Source organism: Emydura macquarii, unplaced genomic scaffold (genome assembly GCF_026122565.2).
Source record: "Emydura macquarii macquarii isolate MOO-44397 ecotype Brisbane River unplaced genomic scaffold, CSIRO-AGI_Emac_v2 contig_2473, whole genome shotgun sequence".
Lineage (NCBI taxonomy): Eukaryota > Metazoa > Chordata > Testudines > Chelidae > Emydura > Emydura macquarii.
In genome coordinates this window covers 39,258,946-39,279,343 of record NW_027132610.1, presented here as the reverse complement: position 1 = coordinate 39,279,343, position 20,398 = coordinate 39,258,946, and the positions used below count along the sequence as shown (strand labels likewise).

General features: G+C 39.4%; 1 protein-coding gene across 7 annotated transcripts in view; it reads right to left on the bottom strand.

Moving 5' to 3' along the window:
• LMO7 (LIM domain 7) overlaps positions 1-20,398 on the bottom strand; it is a 164,661-nt gene that overhangs the window by 85,187 nt on the left and 59,076 nt on the right. The gene's annotated exons all lie outside the window — the stretch shown is intronic.

Sequence of the window (20,398 nt, the reverse complement as noted above, 5' to 3'; positions counted from 1 at the left end):
TCCCTTCTGGTTTTAGGACACTTTATGATTAGAAAGATGACAGTGAAAACAGCAGCTTACTGAATAGACTTACTCTGTGTGTATAGTTAATGTCTCATCTGCATAGTTTTTTGGCTAAAAAAAAGTTTATGCTGCTTTTTATCCTGCAGGGTAAATTCAGCTATGAGAAAGAGAGTGGGATTCTATTCTGCCTTGCACTGCACACCAAAATGAATGACATTCTAAGTGCAGCATCTTGAACAGAAGAAGCACAAGCAAGAGAGAATAATGTTTTAAATTTCAGATCCCACGTTAAGATTAGCAGAGCAGGCAGTTTGAAAAATTCATATGAAAGACATTGAGACAAATGGATCCCATAATCTTATTTTTATGGAGTCGCTTTTCAGAATTTAACTGCACTTAAACAACATTAAGGTTTGATACTACTTGAAATTTGAAAAGCATTCTACAATCCTACTAAAGTGCACTTTACTAATCCCATTGCACTCAAGTTATTGCAGGCCAGCACTGTTGTTATACACCATTTCATACAACTGGGAGGCTTACTAGTGAGAGAACTTAACACAAGTGTCAACCATGAAATTCAAGTGCAGTTAATTTTTGGTGGGAATTACTGAACACTATTTATGTTAGATGCATAAAAGAAAACATAGCAATTTTGGCTGCTTCAGGGAGGACTCCAGTTTCACAAAAACTATAAAGATTACATGAAATGCACGCCAGAAATGCTGACTTGCATGGAAATATTAGAATTCAGTTTTCATTTTGCCTGAAACATCAAAGTAAACCACATCCCAAGATAATTCTATGGGATACTGGTATCAGATACCCAATCTGTGGTGAGAAGTCTAATATAGGCTTTGGTCACTCTCAAGCAGGAATTTAAATGCTACCTATCTCAGAAATGAGGGAAGATGCCACACCCTCCAAGGGGCCACCTGTCTCTCTGCTCCACCACAGGGAATTGCTAGCCACACACAATTATTGCTGCTTCTGCTGTTCCCGCTACTGAGGCTTCGCTATACTGTAATGTGTTAGTGCTGCTCTCTGCAATCTCTATGGCAATAGCCAGGGAGCAGCCCTATGTAGTACTGTGGTAGGAAAGGTGTGACACAGCAGTAGGGAAGTAGGGAGAACAGAGCCCTCAACAGCTAAAATCTGGAGATGGGGGAAAAAAACCATAAAGCGGAAGGGAGCAGCATGGATGACGGGGAGACAGGTGACAGGGCTAAGGAGTATAGATGTACAATAGAGAAAGAGCAAGGGCCTGAAACAGAGAACAAGAGATCTGAAAGAAAGGGAAGAAAGTACTGTGAAGAAAGGGAGGGGAAAGTAAAAACAAGACTGAAATGGAAAGCACAACAAAAAACCCATACAAAAGAAAAAGCAAGGAAAGGATACAAGTGAATAGAAAGATATGGGCAAACCAAATAGGCTAGACAGAACACCTGTATCAGGGTCTGAAATAAGGGAGGTAGAGTGGGCTCGTGCGCGGGTCTGTTACAAATAGAGGTCTCTAAATAAGAGGATGGGATTAATCTCTTATTAGGACTTCTCTCTTGTAGCTTTTACATGTAAGAAAACATGCTAATTACATTAATGTCATCTTACATTTACGAACTGAATTTAAAAAACTGGAAAAAAATCATCTAGTTTACAGTTATGGCTCCCTGATTTGTTATCACTCTGATGGGGTGGAGTGGGGTGGTCCAGAGCTTATTTACATTGAAACAGACTTGCTTTCTTCAAAGTTTAGTCATGCTGGGTGGGAAAGCATATGTTCACCTTATATAACAGTTTTCCTGAAGTTTTATATGTATACTGAAACACAGTAAGATCCTGTTATTCAGGTGGGGCAAACAACTTTTTAACATTAGCGGAAACATAAGTTGTCACATTGTTAGATTTCAAGGGTTCTTAAAACCACCAAATGGGTTTGGGGAAAAGCAGTCTAGTTAAAGTACTTGGAATTAAAAAAACAAAAAAACAAAAAAAAAAAAAAACATTGCCATACAATACAAAAGAGGATGTAATCCTCCAACACAAAGATTAGGCACTTCAGCCATTCAAGTTAACACCTTTGCAAACAAAGACAGAATTAGACCTACTAAACTCAAGTAAGTTTCTTTTGCCAATTTACAACTTTCATAAAGTAACCCACCACCCCAAGGACTATGAACCAGTGTTGATTTGTGTTAATGTACCACATGTTCACCTGGACAGGGATTTGGTGCCAGAGCTTCTTTAATTTCCACTCTACTACAAAAAAAAAAAAGTCAAAGTGATGCTAAGATTGCACAAAGAAGCACCTAAAATTCAGGAAATGGGGAATTGGGTGGGAGTGATATAGTGGTCTCTCTGCAGAAGGTGGAAAGCCCTCCTGAGCAGGCCTTCAAGTTTTGCGTTACTTAGAGTTCTGGTATGTCAAGTAACAACTGTAGGACTAAAAAACTGCCATGCTTCAAAGAGCTACATGAACGAAGCAGAAGGGACACATTGCTCATCAGGAATGCCTCCCAGCAGGCACTTTTTCCCAAGGATCCCACTGTTACTGTCCCTGACTTAGGGGAGCTAGCCAGCAAGCTTTAAAGCCTGAAATCAGGGCCAGCTCCCTCTATTACACAAATATATAACGTATTGTCTGGCTCCAGAACTTAGCTAATCAAGCATTATTTATTAGTTACAGCACAGATGTGTATGCAACATGGGCAGTTTCAAGGTGCAGAAATCTGAGTTATTCCCCCAAAAACACAGCGGTTACAAATTTTAACACAGAAACAAAACAAAAACACTTTTGCCATAATCACACAGCAAAAAAACAGACGAACAGGATTAGCTCAAATATTCTTTATATTTCACCTTTGGGAAGAAATCAAGCATGGAATATTTGATATCAAAAGGTATTGGGAAGTTACAAATGAGTGGGGGGAGAAAAAAGTACAAAAATGTTTTCGTAACAGTTTAAAACTATAAAAGTCACAATGAGACTTCAGACAGACACAGACTAGTGAGCAACACGTTATCCACTAAAATATGCTTATTTCTTACTACAGTATTTATGATACTCATATTAAGTGCATCCACAGTTTTGGAGGTGTAAACTATGTCACCTATACATTCCACATGAAGCCTAATTGCAATTATGAGGAATATACGGTCAAAAAAGGCATATATCAGTCACAAATAAGTTATTTTAAAAGTATAAATATTTGTTTGCGTACACCCAAAAATCAATTATACTGATAAGTATGTTACTAGATTTAATTTAGGAGAAGACTTGGAGGCGCATCTTTCAACAGTGCCATAGGACAGCAACACATCGTTTAAATTAATAAGTCATGGGGGAAGCAATCTATAAAAGAATCTTGATAAACAAGATGGGTGACTAGCTGTCCATCACAGATGTGTTCAGATTATTAGTGGTTTTCATATTATATGTAAAGACGACATAGGCCTCAAGGTGCGATTACAGGACTGGGAGCCAGGAATTCCTATATTCTAATGCTAGCCTGTTGTGTCTTTCAACAAGTTACTAAATATCTCTGACTCATATTCCTTATCCTTATAAATAAGGGAAGCAAATGAACACAAGGAGATACCTATGGCCAGCACAGATAAGCATACTAGGAACAAAAAGAATCCTAACAATGGTATTGATCCATTACTAGATGGAAAGGATAGAATTATCAATAATAATGTAGAAAAGGTAGCAGTGTTCATTACATATTTTTGTTCTGTATTTGGAGAAAAAACAGATGAAGTCATATATGATAACATTTTCCATTCCAACTAGTATCTCAGAAGGATGTTAAGCAGCAACTACTAAAGTAGACATTTTCAAAATCAGCAAATCCAGATAACTCGCATCCAAGAGTTTTAAAAGAGCTGGCTAAGGAGCTCACTGGACCATTAGTGTTGATATTCAATCTAGGAACACCAGGGAAGTTCCAGAAAACAAAGAGAAAGTAATGTGCCAATTTAAAAAAAACCAAAACCATAAATGGCATGACCCATGTAATTACAGGCCTGTCAATACGAAATCGATCCCAGATAAGATAATGGAGTGGCTGGCATGAGACTCAATTAATAAAGCATTAAAGAAGAGTAATATAATTAATGCCGATCAACAATGGTTTATAGAAAATAGATCTTGTCAAACCAACTTGATATCTTTTTTGATGTAATATACTAAAGCTACTTCTACATTACATCATTTACACTGAAGCAGCTACACCGCTGTAGCACTTCTGGTGAAGATGGTCTAACCTGATGGGAGAGAGTTCGCCAGTTGCATTAGGTCTTGATTTCATGAGAGATAGATTGAGTGTATTGAGTCTATTTAGCTTAACAAAGAGAAGCTTAAAGGGTGACTTGATTACAGTCTGTAAGTACCTACATGAGAAGCAAATAATAATGTGCTCTTCAAACTAGCTGAGAAAAGTACAACACGACTGGAATTTGAAGCTAGACAAATTTCCTGGAAACAAGGCAAACGGTTTCAACAATGAAAGTAATTTAACCATTGGAAAAAATTACCAAGGGTCGTAGTGGATTTTCCACCACTGACAATTTTTAAATAAAGATTGGATGTTTTTCTGAAAACTATGTTCTAGGAACTATTTTGGGGGAGTTCTATGGCCTGTGTTATACAGGTCAGACCATATGATCACAATGGCCTCGTCTGACTTTGGATTAATGAAAAAATGGCATATTACTACTTACTTATCTTGGAGTGGTATTGTAAAATACAATTAAATAGCTTAATCCTCAGCTGCAACTAAACAGCAAATGGGTTGAGTGGCATGACTAAGACACCTTTCCCCTTCTTCTCCAATTCTGTGCCACTGAGGGCCAAAATGAAGCCTGGCATAGCTTAGATCAACAAAGGGTTACCCTAAATTACCCCCGCTGCAGTGGTCCAATAGAGAGTGGTGCACTGGCCAAGGATAGGATGAAATATCCTGTGTTCTTTCCCTCTCTCTGCATGCCCCCCGCATAGCCTTCTAAGTGGGGCAGAGGGACAAGTGACTCAATAGAACAGGGCACGTGGAAATTGTGTAATCTTCCTAGGCATTTCCTACAACAAGGTACTATATTATCAAGTTAAGACATAGGCTAAGATATACACACTTGTAAAAGTTCTTACGGTAACCATTGTACAACTTATATATTAGATAAAGGACAACTTGCTGAGCCATGCTTGTTCTGATTAATGAATTTTAAAATAACTTTGCTGCCAGTTACTTGCATACCAGTGGGAGTAAAGAAAATCAAGCCATGTATTTTTCACTCTTGACAATTTCGAAAAACCTGAGTTTACAAGCTAAATGTGCATAAGCTGCCAGGATGCCAAGTTAACTTACTACATATAATCATAAATGACTAATTTCTGAAGGCTAAACTCCCCTGAAACTTTATGAATAATAGATTAAAAAACCTGTCTTGCCACTGAAACATGGATGGTGCTGACAAAGCGTATAGATTGTTTCCACTTTTGTGTGCACTGGCTTTTCACTTTTGTAGATATAGATTATATTTCACCACAAGAGAATTGACACTAAACCCCTATATTCTTACATAGTGCTTGTAGCAGTAAAGAAATGTCAGCTTGTTCACTTTTCTCACATCCCAACACTAATTGTCACAGATTTTTTGCTTATTTACTCTTCCAGATCGTGACTGTTCCCTCTGCATTTTTAAGAGCATTCGCTGCCATCTCCCAGTCCTTACCCTTGCTTTCCTTTTAAAAAAGCTTAGTTCATCTTCTGAAAACAGATGCTTTGTACAGGCTGCAATGCATGGATTGCAGCTTACTGGTGGCAGTAAGTAGGATATCCAGGCTTTGCTAACCATTGAGCAAGAACCGAAAGGGCCGCATACATCTCCACAACATCTAAGCTCTTGTGCTAGCTCTGAGCTCCCTCAAGTCAATCCTAATTCTTGTGCTATGTAGAAAGAAAGTGAGGCCATCGGGGTGCAGCAACACAAACCGCTACAAGCAGCATTAATGCTGCCAGCTTCTTCATTAGTTCTTTTTCATGCCATCACAGGAGTAAGTAGTATGATACAGAACGGTTTGTAGCTAAGGCAAGAAATGTAGGTATTTGTACCACAGTGATAGAAATGGTATTTGAATCTCAACAGAATAGAAAGGTGAGTAGCATTTGTCCAATTCAAGCACTGATCTTTCATGAAAGCTACCACCTGTTGCAACTCATTTAAATTTATCCTTGCACTGAAAAGTGGATAGATATGAATTTTGACACACGCTTCAACAAAAAAGCTTGTAACAAGCCAGGCAGAGAATAATTTCAGAGTCCTGTATATAAATATCATTTTAATTTAGCACAGACACTATGAACTGCTACAATATAAATGACAATTTATTTCCTAAAAAAAAAAAAAGGGGGGGGAATTTCTAAAAAAAATATCAAAGCAAAAAAGATCACTATCCTAACAAACTTGTGCAGGACTGTCATATTATCAGTTAGTTAGGAATGTTTCCTTACAAACATATTGCTGGTCATAAAATGTTTAGGGAAATAAAAATAGCATACAAAAAAAAAAAACAACCCAACAGTACACACTAGACTACTGTTGACTTTGTTGCTAGATAAACATTCTGTACAGTTTATCTAGCAACAAGCTTAGCAAGATGTGCAAATGCTAGCATTTTTGGGGGGGGCTTTTTTTTTTTTTTTTGGTGTTTTAGTGCAGATTTAAGTGTGGCACCCTAGTTTAAAACTTACTTTACAGGTTATTTTAAGTCATGTTTGTACATTTAATTAGGGGTCCCTTAGCAAAGCTACAGTTAGCATTTTGTCAGCACTTCCCAATACAATTCTCTTGAAGCTTCAGTTTGGCATGCAAAATCTCATCCCCAGCACCCCGAAACACCCATCAAAACCTACACTTTGTGATTCTGTGTACAAATCATAAACATGCACAGCATTTGCTAGCCCAATGGAAAGACGAACCATATGTCCCTAGATGGCAATGCAGATGGCTTACCTTTAGATATCTAGATCAGGACAGTTTAACAGCAATTAAATTATTAAACTGCAGATTATATCGCAGCCTACTGTGAAGTATGTGAGTCCAGTCCAGAAGTGAGGTTTTACCCTGCTAGAATTTCAGTGCAGTTACTAAAAATATCCCACAGATTTTATATCACCCTGCCCTTTACATACACACCCTGCATTTCAAAGTGTTTAGGCAGTGACCAAAAAACAATTAAACAGAAGTTCATAGTCAAGGCTGAAACATACCATCCATACTCAAGCAAAAGAGCACAACACACCAGTGATCTACTTCAACAACCAAATATACCCAGTTCAGTCACTGGAGGATATATAGCATGCTTCATCTCTAAATATTAAGCAGCCTTATTCTTCCACAAGGAAGAGAATTGACACCCAGCATGCATGTAGAACTTTTTCTTTATTAGTCAGCAATGTGAAAAGTTTTAAAGATTATTTTAATCCTTGTTATACACGTATTCACTGTATGATTGTAGGTGGGATACAGGACAAGAACTGAGTTATGATTCTACAAATAGCCTTATCAATTTTCCATATTTCAAGTTTTTTTTTAAAACCTACAGTTTGAGATTCTTTTTGTTAGACTAGATAGCATGTGTTTCCCTTCTAAATTCAGTATTTCATGTGTTAATTTATTTCCTTAGTTTTCATTCTGAAAGGTGATAATTTTTCTTAGGTATTTCATTTGTCTTTGTTAGGGATAAAAAAAGATGTGGGTTTTTTTTTCTCGTAAATTCAATATTTTTACCATTTAATTGAAGGGGCTGTGTTAAATGTGGAAAAAGAACTGCTTGGGTAGGCAAAAATATCATGGGACTCCAAGCCTTTCAAATTCTTCTAGGAGAGGAAGCCACACCAGAAATAACAGTGTTAACGTCAAAGTACATTTTGTGGAAATATTGAGCGATTTTACATTAATAAGATTCACTAACCAAAATAACAAAAAAAGTGTAATAAGTTAGTTAATTGAATAATAAATTTGTTGATATTTATACTTGACACTTGCCAATGTGAGGGACATTTTCTCAGACTGATATAAACACTTTCATGACCAGTAAACTCGTTCAAGCCCTAATACTGGACCACTGATCATAAAGAAAAATGTTTTATCTCCTATGTAGTTTTAATTATGAGAACAAGCTACATTACATTTTTAAACACTCACATATGCTATTAGGTCTAGACTAGACACAGTAAAGGTTTGGGAAAGCCATGTCTTAGGGTATGCCTACACTCAGTGCATAATTTGTAATGAAAGAGGTACCGAGGTACTCAAGGAGTTAGGTGCCAGGGCTCAAGCATTTTTTATTTTTTTAAATTTATTTATTTAACATTCATAACTGATGCAGCAGGCCAAGAGGTGCCGGGGCTATAAACTGCCATGCCAATTAAGCACTGCCTATACTGCAATGAGACCGGTGCAGCTGGCCCATGTCAGCTGAGTCAGGCTGGCAGCTTAGTTCAGGCTAAGGGGCTGTTTAATTGCGATGTAGACATTCAGGCTCAGGCCCTGCAAGGGTCCCGGAGCTCAGGCAGTAGCTTAAGCCCCCCAAAAGGGCTACACTGCAATTAAACAGCCCCTTAGCCTGAGGCCTGTGAGCCCAAGTCAGCTGGCACAAACCAGCCATGGGTTTTTAATTGCAGTGTAGACGAACCCTTAGATGTAATTTAAGCAATCCAACACATTAGTGCAATTTACTTTAATGGCACACTCTGAAAGATGGTAGTTCAGTACTCTTGCTTTTTCATCAAAATGAGTTTACCATAAGTTTAAAGACTTCAGTCTATGGTCTTGTGTCGATGCGCAAGTCAGAAAAATAACTCAGACCCGAATATCAGGAACAAAATCAAAATCTAAAAAGAGATGCGAGATTCATATAGTGTACTTGTTTTTCTGAAATGTAGTAAAAACATGAGTGGTATTTAGAATTACACAAATTTGCAGTCACCGTCTTTCCTGGTGTTTAATGCTTTTTACATATATACACATACCAAAAATTTGCTTTCATGGGTGGGGAAAAATATCTCACATTATATTGACTAGCATTTCTTGTTACATTCTGTATCTTTATGCTGTGAGTATCACTGGTAAAGAGGTGAAATAAAGAGAATTAATTCATTGCGGCCATTTAAAATATGCTTATTTCCATAAATGCCTTCATACATGATGGCTGAAACTGTTAAAAAGGATATCAAAGCAAGCATGGACGCTTAAAAACATCTTCTCTCTTTCCCCCACTTCCCAAAGGGAAAATCAAGCAGGACAACCATAAAGAGAGGAGGGGAAGCTTTCATATGATATAGACTGGGCCAGAGGCATAAACAAAACAGCTGAGAAAGAAGGGTGTGGTGGAGAATTCAATTTCTGCCTGCTCCTCTTAACAAGTTTGTTGTAGACAGACTGAAGTTAATCACGAAACACACAACTGGTGTAGTAATAAAAGCGTGCTAATTAATTTAACTAAAAAGGCATCTACTAATTAAGAATCTGCTCAACTATCAGGCTACCAGAATTCCACAAGGGAGTGCACAAGTAGAATCATGTTGGAAGGGGAAGACAAAAGCAACTCCCACCACTGTTTCACTTCAACCTGTCTGGGAGTCTCTTTTAAACTGTAAACTCTTCAGGGCAGGGTTTATTATTTTACATCTTGCCCTGTGACTAATACTCAGCTTGTTGTTGTTGTTGTTTTGTAAGTCAATTCATCATTTAAACACACAATTCTTTTTGGTAAATCAGATTACATAGCGCTTTATGAACAGCTCAAGGCACACATCCTGCCCCAGAGATTCTACCAGGGGTTCTCAAACTGGGGGGTTGTGACTCCTCAGGGTATCATAGGTTATTTGGTGGGGGGAGGTCGTGAACTGTCACATTCTTGCATGCCGGTAAGGATGGCATGGCATTGGGAGGGGGGGGAATGAGGGCGGGTCATCGGTTGTGTTGGGCGGGTCATCGGTTCGTCACAGCCTGAAATATTTTCAACGGGGGGCGCAGCAAAAAAAAAAAAAAAAAAGAAGTTTGAGAACCCCAGTTCTACAGAGTAAGGGTGTCTTCTCAGTAGAGTTAGCCGAGGTGATCAATAGCCAGGATTGAGCACCTAAGTTAGCCTAGCTCAGATGTGAGCAGCCATACTGGAAAGCCCTATCTGAGTCCTTATTGTTTCTGCCCTGCGTGTGTCTGGGGGCATTTTCCATGGTTCTTGGTGCCAAGATGCTTGACAATTCTTTCCCAGTCAATTGTGTCTATACTAGGATAATTTGTTTGTCAATCGGAGGGGGAGGGGGATTGTGGGAAAGCACTGGAGGACTATCAGCACTCCAATTTTGTATTCTGCATCCTCACTTCCCAAGTTAAAGTGGAGGCCACACTCTAACAACTTATATCCCCAGCTGTGTCAGCTAGCCCCGGCTTAAAATGCTTCCAAACCTGGGTAAAAGATTGGGGAGGGGATAGTAAGTAGAGGAGTTTGGACTAAAATCTGGGTAAAAGCCCAAGTTAAGTTTCCAATGATGATATTCCTTAAAAGACAAATCAAGGCTCAACAATCAAGGAAATGAAGACTGAAGAAGATACTTGGTGATAAGGAAAATGGGTGTATTCTTAGAAGGGGGCTTTACGGAAGAGTTTATATCAGAGATCCAAAGGCTACTTCTGTTTATTAATCAGTGAGGCTTGTAGTTAAGGTTACTTAAACACCTTTAAAATAAAATTAAAAAGGTTACTCCAAACCAGTTAGGGTAAGAAACTAGAATGCGCTATTCCTTTCTGCCATAGGGAAAGGAATAAACATCCAGTATAAGCAAACAAGAACCATAGCAAAAGTTATCCAAAATAAACAGAAAAAAATCACTTAACCCAATATAGTATTAAGCTCTCAACCAGCGCTTCCCTGGCTATCCCCATTTTTCCTGAGGGTTCTAGCATTTTTATTATACTCCTGAAATTCCAATTTGCTAAACTGCTGCCTCCATGTCCCTCATTTTCCCATAGCTTATACCACAGCACTTAGAGGTAAAGTATTTCAACACTTTCACAGCACAGAGAGGTGGCTATCCTGCCAAGGACTGCTAGTGGGTTTTTGTTCCGTGCTGCAGTCTTCAAAGGATCTGAAAGGAGTTAGGTGCCCAGCAATTTGATTTGAACTGAGCACCAAGCCCTCAGGCTTATTTGGGAAAAACAAAACAAAAACCACAGCCTTAGGGTCCCTTTCAACTCAATTCTCAAGAGATTCACCAAAATCATAAGGCCATATCTGCAGATACAGAGTGAGCCAGAGCTGCCCTGAGCTCAACAGACAGAGTTAAAAGATGATAGGCCTTTTCATCTCAACTGCAGCTGCAGGGGTTTTTGTTTGTTTGTTTTTATTTTTAAATGGTGAGTGGGTGGGTATCGAGAATTTCTAGTTGGGCTTGCACTTTCCGAAATGCCTTGGCCAGCAGGGAAAACAGGTCAGATTGTCATGACAGGGTTTGGGAAGGGTGATCTGTGAAAACAGAGCTTGTCAAATGATAGCTGAACTGGATGAAACTGCCAAGTTTCGCTCCACTGAAGAGCACAGAGGACCAGGATGAACTTGGAACCCCAAAGTTCAGGGCCTCGTGGTTAAGAAACTCCATGACACGTCTCACCACCACCAATAGCAGCATTGAAGGCTTTCCCAGAAAGCTGAACATTTCAGAACTGTTTTCTGCACTCTCCTCCTTCTGCCGCCCTGCCCACCAGCTGACTCTTTGTCAGACCACTAAACTACATTAACTGGAAAAGCTAGCTAAACAGAGCAAAAGCACACTGTCCTGCTGGGCACTCTTCTGTATGAGGAAGAACAAACTTTGGAGAAGTCAGGAGGGAAGGCAATATCTACATGTGCCAAATTCTTCTGCAAGTTTTATTGGTGTGCCTGCCTCTTGTGTGAGTCAGACAGATAAAAGCCCACTAAACATGGACTGATGGATTTTTTTCTGTTATTGGGGTTTTTAAAAAAACAAACAAAAAAAAAAAACAAAAAAAAAACAGAAAAAACAGGAAAACTCAAGGCTTCTTATATGAAGATGTTTTATGCCAAGTTTCTCCCTGCAACCTCTGGATGATTTCTGTCTCACATGGAGACAGAACTGGAGAGGCATAGCAATCTCTGCCCTTCCTCCCAATTAATAACCCCCCCCCCCCCATCAACAAAATAGAAGTTCTATTGCTGGTACACTCTAACAAACTTTAATAGCTTTCTGTTCCGCTTGAAACCACATGGCCAAAAGAGCGGCTGGGTATGTTAATCATAGCACTCTGGTCTCTGCTTTGACTATGTATTCACCAAACGCCTGTTGATGAGCAGCAGGGATAGCATGCTGCCCTCCTACCTTACCAACAAGATTTGTGAGGAAGGGCAACGCAGGCTCAGAAAAGGGCCAGGCCAGGAAATGCCAAAGGCAGGGCTGAATTCTAGTCTCTCCCATACTCCATCCAGTTTCAGAGGCCTTCCTTTCCACCCATCTTTTGGATTATCCACACCCTTCTCCTGTGTTTGCTTCACTACTAACTCAATGCACGCACTTAATACCCAGCTTCAAATCTGAAACTTAATAAACATAAGTTTCGTTTTGCCTCAGAGTACACACAGAAAGGAGGAGTATAGTCCAGTCATTCCCCTGGAACTTTGCTAAATACACTGCCGCTAGCTTCCACACAGTAAAACTTACTGACTAGAGCTGCTGAAAAAAAGTAATTGGATTTCTGCCCCCACACACAAAATATGTTGAAATAATTTTCATTCTGCAGATGTTGGAAATGAATGCGTTTCCATTTATTTGAAATTTTTCATGGTCCCATCCCCATACCTCATTTTTACACAGGCTGCAAGCAATTCTCTTTTCCCGTTTTGCCACTGAGAAGGCTGAAAAAGACAGGTAGGAAGGAAACAAAAGCAGTACACACAACCAAAAACACCACAAAACCAAAACATTTTTTAAATGTCATCCAACAACAGAATTAAAACACAAAAATTCACCAAAAAATCAGTTTTCAAGAAAAGACCATTTTTCACTGAGAAAGTTTTCATTTGAAAAATTTACTCAACTGCATTACTGGCAATTTACAGCACAGCAGGTTAGGAAACAGCAGGGAAGAGTCGTATCCAGGGTATCCATGAGGAAATGACCAGCTAGTGCAAAACAGTAACAAAGGCAGCAGGTTGGAGGTGGAGGTTTAGAATCTTTAACATGAGACTCTTTGGGAAAGATTTGTATCCTATCCCAAGTATCCTATGGGACAAGAGAGGGGGTGGCTGTATTATCTGTCACCACAGAACACCATATTTAGAATTAAAACAGGTGGGGTTTCCTCCATTACAGAAACAGGATAGGGTGTGCAGGTGCTCCTCCATTAAGATGAGCCAATACCAAAGCAACAATCAGCTGTGTTCGCAATTTCCAATTTCCCTAAAAATATCTAGGATTCCATAAAATACATCTATATTATCAAAGTACAGAGCAGAAAAATTAAGATTTTAAGTTAAATTGCACATTTCCCGGTGTCTTATCTAGGGCACTGAAGTTCACAATTTTCACGTCTTTGACCTTCCAGCCACACTTAAGAAATGACAAAGGATTTCACAAAAGTCTCATATTTTGTAATACTGTTGGCACTGGTAACCTGGCTTGCCTTTTTATTTGAGTTAAGAACACAAGAGTTAGACAGGAAGTTTACATCAAGTCAAAATTATGAAAGTACACAAAAAAAAAGTTACACACCAGTCTGATGCTATTTGTAAATTCAGTGCTGATTTTTCAGCACTTTAGGGTATTGCTCACTGTAACTGCAAATGGAGTTACACCAGGGAATAACTGAACCTCATTTCCAATCACTTCAAAACTGGCAGTCCCTTACTGAACTGACTTTTTTTATCCCATTCCTTAATTGTGCTTTTCTGAAATTTGACAGCTACGCCCCCTTCAGGAAGTATAAACTAATTGCACTTATGTTCCCCCCAGCCCTGCCATGTCGTGTTAAAGGCCTACCCCTACACCAGAGGTGGGCAAACTTTTTGGCCTAAGGGCCACATCTGCATATAGAAATTGTATGGCGGGACATACAGAGAGGTGGGGGGAAGGGGCGGGGTTGTGCAGGGGAGAGCGGCTGCTGTGTGGCACTGCTTGGGGCCGGGAGCAGCTCCAGCCAGGGCACCACTGGGCCCCCTTGATGGGAGATGGATGGTGGGAAGGGGCAGGGCTGGGAGGGGGAGTGGCCACCGCCGCACAACAACTACAGGTTGAGCTGGAGGGCATGATTAAAAGCTCAGATGGGCCATAATTTGCCCACCCCTGCCCTACATCTTCCATGTTCTCCTCTCCTCCATTCCTGCCCTGTGAGCTAGTTCTTTGCACTCAGTCCACCTGGGTATGCCCCACACCCTGAGAAACTCTGCCATAATCATTCCGTTAACAGTTTGTAGCTTTCCTCAATCCTTCACCGGAGTTTCCTCTTCCCAAAACAATATTAATGGAATCTCCCAAGAAAGCTGCAGCCCAGGCTTTTCAAACTTTCTAAGGCAAGAAATACTCCGTTGAATTATCCTTTATCTTACTCTCCGACAAGGATAACATTTATTGTGAGCATGCTTAATACCACATACACATTTGTGGGTCAGTGAGAGTATGTTTACACTGGGGGAGACGGAGGGCGGGAGCCCACTGCATTAAGACTCAGAGCCAGGGCAAACTGCATCAGGCTCATCATGCTATGGGACTAAAAATAGTGTCGGCACTGCCACTCAGGCTTGGGACCCCACCCCTCTCGCCAGTTTCAGAGCCGTCTCCAGCCACAGCTGGAATGGCTACACTGCTATTTTTAACCCCATAGCCTGTGAGCCCTGGTCAGTTGACCCCCAAGCTCTGAGACTCATTGCCATGGGTGTTTTTTTTCCCTCCCCAGTGTAGACGTTCTCTGAATGCCCAAGTTTCCCTTTAATGTTTAATCATCCAAGCATACCATTTATTGTCTTGTTTTATCCTTCCATCATGATGATCCCTGAACTGTGTGAGGCACACCCAAGTTCTCTAACCAGCAATATAAGGAAGCTAGACATGAAAATTATAGCTTGTTTTCAACTCGGACTAAAAGATATAAGCTTGCAAGTAAAAAATGATCCAACTAAAAAACTATTCCTATATTTAAAAAAAAAAAAAAAAACAAAGTAAAGTAAATACAGCCTAAATGTTACAATAGCAACAAACCATTCAGAAAAGAATTTGGTACATAAAAATATGCACCTCAGTTTCCTGTTTCAACAGGCAGAAAACAACAACATATAGTTCAGATGAAACTTAGAACATTATTTTGACTTTCATTACTTATTTTACCTTATTCAACAAGTTGCTTTCAAAATAATCTTAAAGCTACAGAACACAATAAAATCCTGCTGCACAGTCAAGAACACAATCCTTCTGACCTTCATTAAAACATCCTATTGAAAAATTTCTGTGTAACTATTTATTACAATTATCACCAGCCCTCTAACCATAGCTAGTTCTAAAGTATTTTAGCTAAACATATCAGCAAAACATATTTGCGTTTCAGAGCAGGCAAACTCCATCAGAGCAAAAAACAAACCTGTGAAATTTTTTTTTGCCTTTCTTAAAGGGAAAATGAGCATTCAAGCCACCAGGTTTTTTCTCCTCAGGAAATGATTCCCAAATTACCACAAGGGAGGGGGGGGAGAGAGAGGAGATAACTGCATTTTTATCAGAAAAGCCATGAGAGAGACCAGTGCTAGCTGCCTGAGAAGCCATGACGATTGCACAAAGTGTTTTGGAAATGTAGTTCTAGGGATTGAGCATGACAAGGTGCAACTGATGAAGAGGCTGTGGCAGTATAAGACTGGAAGATCTCTGTTAATAGGGTGCTGGCTTGAGATTTTGGTTCAAGTCCCAGTTCCACTACATAGTTCCTGATTAAGCTTGGACAAGTAATTTGGGAACCTGAGGCAGAGAGAGAGAGAGAGAGAGAGAGAGAGACTGACTATCTATAAAATGGGGATAATAGTACTTCTCTACCTCACAGGGGTTTGATGAAGATAAAGTATCTTAAAAGGTTGTGAGGCCTTCAGATAATATGGCCTCTGTTACTGTAGTAAGATATATAAAAAAAAAGAGAGAGACATCCAGCATACTCCTACAAATAGTAAAAAGTGGAGGAAGAGTCCTGGGAGGACTATGAAGACATTTTCAAACACAACATGAAAGACCAATTGGGTAATTTATAATGCTTTGAGTGCTTGCAAGCAATGGAAGTCCCATTATTTTGAAAAGTTTAAAACTAGACTGGACAAAGCACAAGTAAATAATGCAGGGAGCAATCCAATCCACAACTGGCAAGGGGTTAAAGACTACCAGTAGGTCTTCCCCATCTCTAATTTCTACATTTTTTATTTCACTGACTTGTCATGAATCCCTAAGGTGGCAAGTGACTATGTTTAAGACAGGCTCTTTTCTTTGGTTAAACGTGACTGGTTCTCTGTGTGAATTTCACATGCACAGATGAGGGTTAGGATTTAAGCTGTTAGTACAACAAAGTGCATACACAAGTCTTTGTTTATCAGTGGAGACCAGCAAAAAGACCCAATTAAAAAAAACAAACCAGGCCTCTACTGATTAACAGGCAATACATTGGTAATTATGATCTAATCTCATCATTAAAACAAAGGATTTCTTAATCAAGTGTTCCTATCTTTAAAAAATAAGCAGGATTTATCACAGATTCTTAATGAAGTATAATTTTAGTCAGCTGCATTGTGCCTATATTAACCCATATTATGGCTGATCTTTATTATGTTCAGTTTTTCTCAAATTCTTTGTTAAGGTCTTCACTAGGAATTGGTAACACAACTTGAAGGGGCTACAACACAAATGTGAGTGCGCGGAGGCAAGTGAGCTACATTCCTAAAAACAATGTGACAACTTTTTGTACTAGCAAACAAATAATATACCCACAAACCTTGAGTTCTTAGAACTGATCTAAAATAATAATAAGATGTACCATCTTAACTATGTTATGTATTAAATATTCAATGATGATTCAAGCCAGCAGTTAAGCCACCACAAAAATGAAATTCATCTATCCTGATATCCTATCTTCCAAAAGTGGTTGGGGCCAGCTGCTTCAGTGGAAATGAACAGAACAGGGCAATTTATTGAGTGATCCATCCCCATCATCCAGTCCCAGCTTCTGGTAGTCAGAGGTTAACCTAAGGGATACCCAGAGCATAAGGTTGCAACACTGACCGTCTTGGCCATTGATGGACTTATGCTCCATGAATTTCATCTCATTTTTTTTTAACCTAGTTATAACTTTGGCCTTCACAACATCCCCTGGCATCAAGTGCATTATGTGAAGAAGTACTTCCTTATGTTTGTTTTAAACCTGCTGCCCCTTAATTCCTTTGGGAGATCCCTGATTCTTGTGTTATGTGAAGGGGTAAATCACACTTCCTTATTCACTTTCTCCACACTATTTAATTAAAAATTACATGCTTTTAAAAAATATTTTGGTTGTAAATTTCCCATAAATTTGGAACTTTAACAGAGCCTGGGACGCATGCATATGTCCCAGTGCACCTCAGGCACTTTAAATCTGAGAGCTGTAGTTGCAGGCCATGTGACCTACAGGACACAAGACATAAAGCTTCCTACTTCTGAAGCCAGAGTAGTAGACAGCAGACACACAAGGTCAGGGAAGCCCAGGGCTGTAACCAGGGTGGGGCGAATGGGACAGCTGCCCAGAGTGCGGAGCAGGCAGGGGGTGCAAAAACAGGGCGGCACGCAGGATTGGGCCCAGCAACATCAGTTCTTCCCTACCCCAGCAGGATTGTGGGCCCAGAGACGTCAGGACATTCCTCCCCATCCATCACCTCTGGGGGGTGTAAATATGTTTGCTCACCCGAGGTGCTAAAATGCTTAGTTACTGCTCTGGGGAAGCCCTTAGAGTGGGTCACTCCACAGTACCCAGGAAGGGTGTGTTCTCTCCCCTCCCAGCTAATGGCACCTGAAAAAGCCTTGGATTGGTTAGCACCCAGTATTTTTAGTTTATTTGCTCTCATTTGCAAAGGATTAAAAACTGGCTAACTGATAGATTTCAAAATATAATTATAAATGGGGAATAGACATCGAGCAGATGTGTTTCTAGGGCTCCCCAGTGATCAGTTCTTGGCCCAATACCATCAATGACTTGGAAGAAAAAAATCAATACTGATAAAATTTGCAGAGGACACAAAAATTGCATTAGTAAACAACGTAGAGGACAGGTCACTGATTCACAGCGATCTGAAATACTTGGTGAACTGGGCGCAAGAAAGCAATGTGTGTTTTAATACAGCTAAATGTAAATGTATTCATAGGAACAAAGAATGTAGGCCATATTTACAAGATGAGGGATTCTGAAAAAGATTTGGGGGTCATGGTGAACGATCAGCTTAACATGAACTCCCAGTGTGATGCTGTGGCCAAAAGAACTAATGCGATCCTGGGATGCATAAACAGGAAAATCTTGAGTAGAAGTAGAGATGCTATTTTACCGCTGTGCATTGGTCTGACCACTGCTGGTATGTGTATTCAGTTCTGGACACCACAATTCAAGAAGGATGTTGATAAATTGGAAAGGGTTCCGAGAAAGGGCCATGGGAATGATTAACAGTTTAGAAAAAACATACCTTGTAGTGATTGAGCAATTTGAGTCTATCTCCTTAGCTTTAAAGAAAGTAGGTTAAGGGGTGACTTGGTTACATTATACAAGTGCCTACATGAGAAACATTTAATAATGGGCTCTTCAGTCTGGTAGAGAAAGGGGTAACACAATCCAATGACTGGAAATTGAAGCTGGAGAAATTCAGACTAGAAATAAAGGTGTAATTTTTTCAACTGTAAGAGTAATTAACCATTGGATAATTTACCAAGGGTTGTGGTGCTCTCTCTATTACTAACAATTTTTAAACCAAGATTGAATGTTTTTCTAGAAGATCTGCCGTAGGAAATATTTTGGTGAAGTTCTATGGTCTGTGTTATACAGGAGGTCAGACTAGATTATCACGATGGCCTCTTCTGGCTATGAAATCTATTTAAACTTACCCTGAAGAAAAGGTCTTGGACTGAATGGTTACTGGAAGTTTAATTTACTTTCCTTGGCCTCTGAGTTTGCCAAATGTCTGACAGGAAACCAATTAAATTTATTGAAAAAATAAAATAAAAATTTGATGGAAGTTAAATTAATTCCCTATTAATTATAATAATTGTAACCAAGATATAGGAAAAATCATCTAATTTTTGTGAAAACACTGAACAATTTGTAGAGATCTTTAAATACACCTGTGAAATGACCAATTGAACTTCACCTCTTTTCCTTACTCCCACAAACACTTAGTAAATAGCTAAAAATATATTAACCTTCCCAATTCCCATAGAAGTCTCATAGTCCAAGGGGACATTTTCTTCAGAAAACGTTATGTGGCAGAGAAGTTCCAAACCTGTTGAAATTGTTTTCAAAATAACTTGACTATTTCTTCTCCCTGCAATCAAATTAATTCTTACCACATTCTTACCAGTCAAACCAACAAATAACTCTGCTTGGACATAAATTATATGTACAAAAATCCGAGGTGGAGGGAAAACATTAGCTCCATATAAAAACCACCATATTAGAAAAAGGGAGTAAGATTGTAAAAATGTTTAAATTACTCTTCCCATACATTAACCTACCCCAGCCCTAATCCCTCTGGACACACAATTTCTGATAGGTGTGAGCATGTGAATCCAAGATAGGAGTGCTGGCATTCAAAAAAAGAGGTAAGAGGTGTTGTAGTACAGGCCTACGCATAACTTGTTAGGGAATGTCTACACTTAAAATGCTACAGAGCCACCGCTGTAGTGGGTCAGTGTAGATACTCACCACAGCAATGGGAGGGGTTCTCCTGTCACTGCAGTTAATTCACCTCCCCAAGAGATAATGGCTAGGTCAACAGAAGAACTCCTCCGTCAACCCTAGCACTATCTACACTGGGGATTAGGTCAGTATAGCTTTGTCTCAGGGATGTGGTTTTTTTCATACCCCTGAGAGATGTAACTATGCCAATATAAGTTTTCGTTGTAGACAAGCACTTAGTGATTGATTACACACAGCTGCTTATTATAAGGGGGTATGCTGATAAAAATTATGAAAACAAAATGCAACACAAATAATCGACGGACTTCTCAGCCTGCATATGAACAATTTTTCATTTATTTTAAATTAAAAGAAAATGAATAAATTATGTAGCTTGAACCTAGACCTAAACTTTGTTATTTTGTGAACACAGCAGTATTGCTCAGCACAACAG